We start from the raw sequence: 9335 nt of genomic DNA, 5'->3' as shown, positions 1-9335 counted from the left end.
CTGGCACTGGCTATGGCTTCTGACATGGTGTTGGAGAGAAGTATGCAGATATTGTTGTCTTCTAATCTTAGGGAAAAAACGCTTAATAATTTATAATCCAGGATTATGTAAACTAGGATTTTAATGAATATCCTTTTAGGTTGAGAAAGGTGTCTTCTATTCCTAGTTTGCTGAATTTTTGCAGTAAAGGGATATTAAATTGAATATGCTTTACCTGCATCTCTTGTGATGATTTGTCTCCTCTATTCTGTTAACGATAATTACTAATTTTTCTCTTCTGTTAATCTGACATTCCTAGAATAAATCTCATATAGTCATGATATATTTTTATTTTTGCTGAATTTGATTTGCTAAGTTTAAGGATCTTAGCAAAATTTATCTTTATAAAGCATATTGACCTACAGTTCTATTTTCTCATAATACTTTTTTTCAGTTAATGATACCAGGGTTATTCTTGCCCCCAAACAAATTGGGAAGTATACTTTTGAGTTTATGTAGAATTGCTTTCTTTTGGATATGTATTTCTGTAAATTGAGGAACGTATGACAGTCCAGGTCCTACAAGAAAGATGCCAAGATTAGGTTAATTGTGCAAGAAACTTATTAGGGTAAATGCCCCCGAGAAAATGGGGAGAGGTCCAAAGGGGTTGGAGCATTGCCAGACTGCAATGTAGTTCTGATCCTGAGTACAGAAATGGAGAAGAAAGGAAGAGAGGTGGGAGGGAATTAAATTAGCCTACAATGCCATTCTGAAGAGAGTGGAGCAAGAGCCACTTGCCAGAGGAGCCCCAGCTCTGCCACGCCAGGCCAGCCTTAGCGTCTCTGCCATGACGTCCTTGTCTGGGAAGAATGTGGACTTGGTACAATGCAGTGATGGCTTAGAGCATAGCAGTGAGGGCCCATGCTCAGTTATGCTCCCCGTCAGATCCAAGATGCATCCCCATGGTTGTCACAGAAGATACTCTATCACCTGTGTCATACTTCTCTTTGGCATGGCCTGGAAGTCCTAATCAGATGGCATACTACTGCTCTACGGCATCTCTTCTAGCTCCCCCACCACTGAGCTGGAGCAGGTGTTTATAAAGTGAGACAGAATTGAGTGAGCACAACAATTTCTCTAGCATCAACGTGGAGCTGCTACCACAGTCCTGGCATACCACATCTTCAGTGTCGTATGTAGCAGTGTGATTTCCACAGCCAGGGCTAGGTATTTGTTCTGATCTAGCAACAAGATGGTAATGGTCTAGGACATTGCTGTAGCCTTGGCACTGGGTAGGTAGGCCTGGGCAATGTTGGCATTGATGGAAAGTGTAGGCTATAAGGCCTGCTGTTCTTGGCTTTGGTGGTCATCTGCTGTTACAGCTCCTCTAGCATCTAGCTCTTATATGTTGATGCCAACCTGTTCTTCATGCTCCTCAAAACCAAGAACAGTAACCATAGACAGCTCCATCCTCAGCTGACATAGTTAGCCTGGTTCATGATGGAGCTTGAGATGTACAAGCCCTGCATGGTGCATAGTAGTAGAGCAGCCACAGGTCCTATGTGCAGCCTTGCCATACTGAGTGGCTGCTCTGGTTTCATTGATCACAGTTGCAGTATATCAGAGAGTGAAGAGCTATTCTCTCCTTATTCTCTGGCTTCTCTGGCATGATCCTGTGGTTCTTCGGTCATAGGCCATCCAAGGAGTCTTGCCAGCTCTGCTTGCTAAAGTTGGATTAAAATAAGGTGAAATGCTTGGCACAATTCTCAAGGAGTTGGCTTGGCTTGTAGTCTCATATCTTGAAAGACAGGTAGGTCTCCCCCATAATACTTGCAAGTCAGACCCAATATCTGACTTATTCTTCACCTCATGTCAGGCATTGGTACACAATGATCTTGTAGAAGATGGCATGCCAGTGAAGATGGTGCCTGATGTCAAAGCCTCTCCTGGGGTTCCTTGGGCAGCTACTCAATTATTGGAGTCAGACGCCGGATTATCATAGCCAGTGCCCTCTTGTCCTCTGACTTGTCTTTCTTGATGAGGCGGTGGAAGGTAACCAAGAAGCACTTGGAACATGCACTGCTGGGTTCGCGATGTGGTTTGGGGCCTTAGTAACAAGCAGCCACTCTCCAAGGCAATGCAGATAAACGTTGACTCTTACAGCTGAGATCAATGGACAGCAGGCTCTGCTTTGTGTCCTGGAGGAAGGCTGTTCCTGTCAGGCTGGGGCTGGAGTGCCTTTTTCACCTGGGTTTTGCTGGAAGAAAGGTTGGAGTCCCCATCTCAAGTGGAAAATACTTATTTTCCAATGTTTACTGACCCAGAACTCAGCTTGGTGGACCCTATAGATTAGAGCCCCATGAGATCTCAGAGCATTTGGCAGTGATGGAGGAGAAACTTGTGCCACCAGTTTAGAGAGGTGTAGTCTTGAGTGAAACCGAATCCCACAGAGTGGATGGGTTCGTTGGTGGCGTCCCAAGGCAAGTCAACTTTGGAAGGAAATGACTGAACTCTGGGGCCTCTGATTACCATGAACTTCTCCTGCTTGTTGACTACCTTGATCTTCAAGCTGTTGTGATTGGTGGCAAAGCCCTACCTGAATACATCTCAAAGATACCTGTGAGACGTGGGCACCTTTTGTCCTGGTTTTCTGTAGTGGGGTGACTGAAAGAGATTATCAGCCTGACCAGGATCTGTCCAGGAATTCAGAAACCTAGTAAGCTTTGGAAAGAAGGAAATGAGCCTGGAGCTGGGTTCTGCGGATTTCACTACTAGCTCAGCACTCTGGACCATTTATTTGTGTCTACAAGCATACAAAATCTTCACACACTATTGTATATAAGGGGCTGAAAATCATATTTTTCCTGTCCCATAGACTGTCTAAATTTTCACGTTGACCTACTCTTTCTACTTTTCAAAACAATTTACCTTTGCCTACTAGGGCAAAATCCCAAATAACCAGAAACTTCAGTCCAATAGCTATAGTAATTAATTTGGTCTGAGAATGACTAGGATGATAATAATTAATCTCAAATTGAAGGGTGCCTTCTGGTTGCCAAGCAAGCCAATTGACTGGTATATTGCTATTCATTGCTGAGCACTACACTCTGTTCTGGGTGAAAAATACAAAACAACCATTTCAACATCTCTACCTCTAAGCCAATGGTAGAAACAAACAAGTTATGAGCATAAGAATTTTTTAGAATCTTCAAGATGCTCTATTCTAGGAGATAAAATACTCTGGATCTTTTCTGCCTAGAGCAAAATTAAAGTCTTGTTATCAGAGCAAGAACTCCTAGAGAAAATACCCCTAGGTTTTGCTGAAATCCTCTGCTTGGTATTGGCTTGAACTAATGGGACTGGCCAAGGTCCAGATTCTAGAGAGAACATTTTTTACACAAGAAGGATGAGGCACTGTTTAACCTGCATTTAAACATTAGTACTTCTACATTTTAGTGATGCACCACTAACTCTTCTCTCTTGCTTCTCATGGGTCCCCTAGTATTACATCTTTATTTTTCTTTTCTTGGGGACCAGAGCAGACTTAGCCAGGTACTGGTTGAAATGACAGTGACTTGGAGACTCGAGGGAAGGGAGAGTCCCTAGAGGAGATAGGAGGTGTGCGAGGCACAGAAACAAGTAGGAACCATAGGGTAAATTACATTCCCCAGCTGCAGTTGACTGGGAAGTCCATACCCAGAGGGACTAGAAGTGAAACTTGAGACGGCTAATATCAATGCAAGGGCAACTTTCAACTATGTCTTATGTTCTGCCAGGTGCCTATTGAATTGGGTAAGTGGCCAATGATAGAGCAGATACATTGCTCCTATAGCTAGTGTTTCCTTGGGTTCAGATCATGACAAAAATGGGCATCCTTGAGTTAGGAGACAGACTTAGTCTTGTTCTGGTCAGTGCCCCTTTAATATTCCAGGGTCTGGAGATGGTCTGGTGGTCACTGAGAATCTCTTAATACTCTGTTCTTTATTTTCCCCTTTTAGGGACATCTATCAAGGTGAAATGAGTTTTCAATATACCCATGCAAGCCCAGTCTCTGCAATATCCAGCACAACATGCACCTTCTACTCTCAATATTTGCATCCAGCCTAGACAACCTGAGTCACCTTCTAACCATCTTTGCCAAAACATTTTACAAATGAGGTTCTCTTACATTGACCAGCTGTGAGTTGAGCTATAAGAAGAAACAACCTCTCCTCTTCCTCTCTGCCATCTGCTGGGCAGCCTCAAAGCAGCAACCATGTGTGACTGCATCTCCATCCATGTTGGCCGGCTGGTGTCCCATTCGTCAATGCCAGCCCGATGGCCAGATGCCAAGTGACAAGACCACTGGGGTAGGGGAAGATGAGTCCTTCAACTCCTCCTACAGTGAGACAGGCACAGAAAGCACAGTAGGACAGTGCTTGTAGACCTGGGACCCACAGTCATTGATTAAGTTTGCTGTGGTACCTACCGCCAGCTCTTTCCACCCTGAGCAGCTGACCATGAACAAGGAGGATGCTGCCAATAACTCTGCCTGTGGACACTACACCATTTTCAAGGAGATCATTGACCTTGTCCTGGATTGAATTTGGAACCTGGCTGAACAGGGCACAGGTCTTCAGGGCTTCTTGGTTTTCCACAACTTTGGTGGGGGGACTGGTTTGGAGTTCCACTTCCTGTAATGTCTCTGTTTATTATAACAAGAAGTCCAGGCTGGAGTTTTCATTTACCCAGTCCCCCAGGTTTCCAGTTGTAGTTGAGCCCTACAACTCCATCCTCATCACCCACACCACTCTGGAACACGCTGTGCCTTTATGATTGACAACTAGGCCACCTATGACATCTGTCGTAGAAACCTCAATATTGAGCACCCAACCTATCCTAACCTGAATAGGCTGATAGGTCAAGTCATGTCTTCCATCGCCGCTTCCCTCAGGTTTGATGGTGTCTTGAATGGTGATCTCCCCAATTTCCAGACCAACCTGGTACCCTATCCTTGCACCTGCTTCCTCTTGGCCACGTGGTCCCCTGTCATCTCTGCTGAGAAAGCCCACCATGAACAGCTTTCTGTAGCCGAGATCACCAATGCATGCTTTGAGCCAGCCAACCAGATAGTGAAATGTGACCTTTGCCATGGTAATGTGATCCTCTCATACCATGGTGACATCATTCCCAAAGATGTCAGTGCTATTGCCACTGGCAAGACCACAAGCATACCATCCAGTTTGCGGACTGGTGCCCCACTGGCTTCAAAGTTGTCATTAATTACCAGCCTCCCACTGTGGTACCTGGTGGAGACTTGGTGAGCCTTGTGCATACTGAGCACACCAAAGCTACCGTTGAGGCCTGGGCTTGCCTGGACCACAGGTTTGGCCTGATGTGCACCAAGCATGCCCTTGTCTACTGGTACATGGATGAGGACATGGAGAAAAGTGTTCTGAGGCCCGTGAGGACATGGCTGCCCTTGAGAAGAATTATCAAGAAAGTGGTATGGATTCTGTTGAAGGAGAGAGTGAGGAAGGAGAGGAATATGAAAGTTAAAATGTCACAATGGTGCTGCTTCTACAAAGGAAGCTTATTCTGTTTTAAACGTTGAAAGGTGGTGGTCTGATCAGTTGATTTGCATGTAGCAGTGTGTACTCTCAAACACAATTACTGACCTATGCTTTAAAACATGACGCTTGGTTACAGACCCGACTTGTCTATTTCTCTCTTGGGGTCTGAATAAAGTATTCCCTGTCTTAAATGAAGAAAAAAATTTTACAGTGTGAGCTGAAGTCCTCTGCCTTCCTATCTTAGCACCGAGTACCTCTCAATCAAATATTTACTTTATTCCAGGCACAGCCCAGAGTGCCGTGGATGTCAGATGGCTGAATCCTCAGGAATTGGAAGCACAGGAGGTTTATTGGGCTAATGTTTGTGAAAGTTAAAGAGGGAGGGAGCCAGAAATATGCAGGGAGAGACTTCAGACTAATATTCAAGTCTGACACTTGTTAAGGGAAGAGAAAGGAGGGAGGATTGTCTAGGCTCAGACTACAGCCTGGTCTATGGGAGAGTGACAGGTCAGATATCTTCCATGGATGAGTTCCCCCCTTGAGCAGAGATGAATAGGGCCCAGGGCCTCTGCCATTCTGCTGGGGATTTATGTGAGCAGAAGCCACCCTCTCCAATGCTACAGGGATTCCAAAGTTGTTGCAGCTGAAGGCTGCTGCATAATTTCACTCTTCACAGGTGACAAAGTTCTTTCTTGAAGGAAATCCAGATGGCATGTCTCAGTGGCTGTCACAGTCCACCCTTTGCCATACAGATGTAGTTTCCATGCATGTTCAAAGAGGCCAGTTCCAGTGGGCCTCTTGTATTGAGGGCCAAATTGGTGACCTGCTCATGGTGGGAAGCTGCAGATGTGTGCTTATTTGGTACCTCATGGTTAAGGCTCCCACTCTGCCAGAGCATCAACTGTTTCTTTAAAAGCATGTAGTTGTCAGCTGCAGATGATGTGATAAGCCCCTCAGCTCCAGGGGACTGCATGGTGATTCATAGAGGCCCTAGGCCCTATTCATCTCTGCTCATGGGCCTTCATGTACATTTTATACTGAACCTTTCTCTGCTACTGACAATTCTTTTAATTTGTACTCTATTTATTAACAACCTTATTGATGCAATTGATATATAAGTCACTGTATATGTCTGTATGTGACTTGAATCGGGACTTATGCAAACATCTATAAAACCATCACTGCAATTGAGGTAATAGGCATCCTCACTGGATTGTATGGCCCAGAGGGCAGCCTGGCCTACTTCAGAGTACTTTCCTACTATGGGTTCATCTCAGAGCTTGGCGGCCTGTGGTATGGGCTAAAGCAATACGCTTAGGCCTGGTATATATTGTTTCTGGAACCTAAAGAAGGCTTCCAGATACTGTATCGAAAGAGAAAGCACATGTAACGTTATGTACCACAACTCATCCTAGGCTGGGGTGGAGGGTTGTCACATTATTCTCCCTAACCCTGGATCTTTAAAATCACGCCTGAAGTGTCAGTTCCCAGCATTGTCATCGGGTATAATGTGCATCGTCTAAAATGCACAGAACTTACCAAGGCTCCCAGGGTGCTGACCATCTCCTGTTCTCCCTGTGCTAGCAGCATGGCTCACTCTAGAGTGCATTGACATGTTTTGAGATGTCCAAAGCGGTCCACGTCTTCTGAATATTTTATGTCAGAGTCTGAAAGTTAACATAGCCCTGGGCAATGATTTAAATGTGCATGGTTTTAATCTTCATGAACTAAAACTGTCTGATCCTCTGTTAAGATTGGGTAGAAAGGAACTCATTCACCTTATCATTGATCACATACCACATATCTGAGGTCTTATTAAATTGCTTTAGCAAAGATATTTCATCTTGCCCTGGCCAGTTTGGCTCAGCGGTTAGAGCGTCAGCCTGCGGTCCGGAGAGACCCGGGTTCGGTTCCCGCTAAGGGCACGTACTTCGGTTGCAGTTTGTCCCCGGCCCTGGTTGGTCGTGCGGGTGGGCCACTCGATGTGTCCCTTCACGTCGATGTTTCTCTCTCTCTCCCCCTTCCTCTCTCTCCCTCCCACTCTATCTGTACAAAAAAATGGAAAAATATCCTCGGGTGAGGATAAAAAAAAAAAAAAAAGATATTTCATCTTCCATGAGAGCAGCAAACAGGAGTACTACCAGGTTGAGTGTCTAGGATTGGTTGAATAACTAGTCTCTAAGTTGTACACAGGCTAGATTGATGAATTAAATGACTCTGTCATAAACAGCACCAGCCCTGAATCCTTAAAATTCTTAAGGGTGGTAATAACATGAGCCATCCCCCTACTCCAAAATGTGATATTTTTTATTCACAATCTTGGCAAAGGTGGTAGACTTAGAGGTTTTACTTGACATTCCCTTCTAGGATAGCAGTTACTCTTCAGTCCAAGAAGCCAATGTGTGGGTGACTTCAGTTCTTGAGTATGTTCATGCCAACTACACATTCAGAAGGAATAACCTCTAGCTGGGTGTATGGACCCAGCAAGACTCACTGAGCCTCATGCTTTGACCGTAACTCCACTTATTCTCTGAACTCCCCTTGGCCCACACTCTAATAAAGAAGTCATGACAAAGCTTATGGTCTCTAGGTATTGATGTCAACTTGGACCCTGTGTCCAAGAAAAGTCTAGTGTCTGAATATTCCTACCAGCTACACAATAGGTGTATTTGGGGGAGGATGAGCCGCATACTTGCTGTGGTGTCATAGAACCCTTTCTTCTGGGACCTGGCCACCTCTTTAGTCAGTGGGTTACAGACTTAAAAATTGTTTAGTTCTGGGAAGTGGCTAAGGTACTGTGATTCTGAGGCGACTGTCCTCAGCCTACTGCTCATGCATTCTTGCTCTTTGGTATAAATTAAGAAGCATCACTTTTTTTTTTTTTTTTTTTAATCTGCATGCTCTTTTGCCCCAGGAGTGCCGTGTTCAGTTAATCATCTCTATGGCTCCCTGTGGGACAAGCCCTCTCGGCTACCTTCCAACCTTTCTAGTTGACATAGTAATTGTAGTGCCCTGGCTTCTTGTGGTTCAGTGTTACCAGCAGGCATTGATTGCTTTGAGACTCTATCCTCTTGAAGGCTACTATTGAACCCAGATCTGGGGACTGCGTCTCCTATCAAAAACCTTGGCCTACAGAAGAGCTGCCAGGGAACTTGGGGACATGGAGCCCCCTTCACCAGTACACTGCTGATGCCCTTGATCAGTGGTGTATCTGTGTCCTCTCATGGAACAAGATACCTGGTGGGTTTTCTGGCCTTAATACAACCCACCCATTCCCATGTGCCTACCTCCCTGAGACATCTAATGCCTTCTTCTTTGCCATACTAACTCAAAAGGCTAGAGAAAGAGATAGGTGACTCTTAGCTTTGCTTAGAATGAACCAAGAACAGTGCCCTTACCCCATCCCTTCAGGTCCCTGCCATGGTTTAAATATAGTGTCCTGAGAGAGTGCTCTTAAGTTTTACTTTCTGGCCCTTTGAACAAGAATGCCCAAAATCCAGTCCTAGATCTGTTCCCTAGGCTCCTGCTGGTACCTACTAGCTAGTTCTTGCAGCTTGTTGGGGTGTAGTCACTTTCCTCCTCTACCAAGCCCAACACATCCTGAGCTCAGTTACGTTGAGTTGTGCTGGGATTTAACCCTAGTTATCAGCCTGGGATCCAGGAAAGGACGCCTCCTCATGGGGAATCCACTGCTGTATGGGGCAGAAGCCTCTGCAGAGTCTCCCTGCATGGGGGAAGGCTAGCTCCTAATAAAGAGGGGCGTCTCCTCTACTGGCTATGGGAGGGTTGTATCAGGGCTGTCTG

General features: G+C 45.3%; 1 pseudogene; it reads left to right on the top strand.

Annotated features, from left to right (window-relative positions):
* The first annotated feature begins 4295 nt into the window (after positions 1-4295).
* Positions 4296-5517, top strand: LOC118621360 (annotated as a pseudogene).
* Positions 5518-9335: the final 3818 nt, after the last annotated feature.

Source organism: Molossus molossus, unplaced genomic scaffold, assembly GCF_014108415.1.
Source record: "Molossus molossus isolate mMolMol1 unplaced genomic scaffold, mMolMol1.p scaffold_m16_p_8, whole genome shotgun sequence".
Lineage (NCBI taxonomy): Eukaryota > Metazoa > Chordata > Mammalia > Chiroptera > Molossidae > Molossus > Molossus molossus.
The sequence above is the reverse complement of the archived record's forward strand: the minus strand, read 5'-3'. Positions and strand labels throughout refer to the sequence as shown.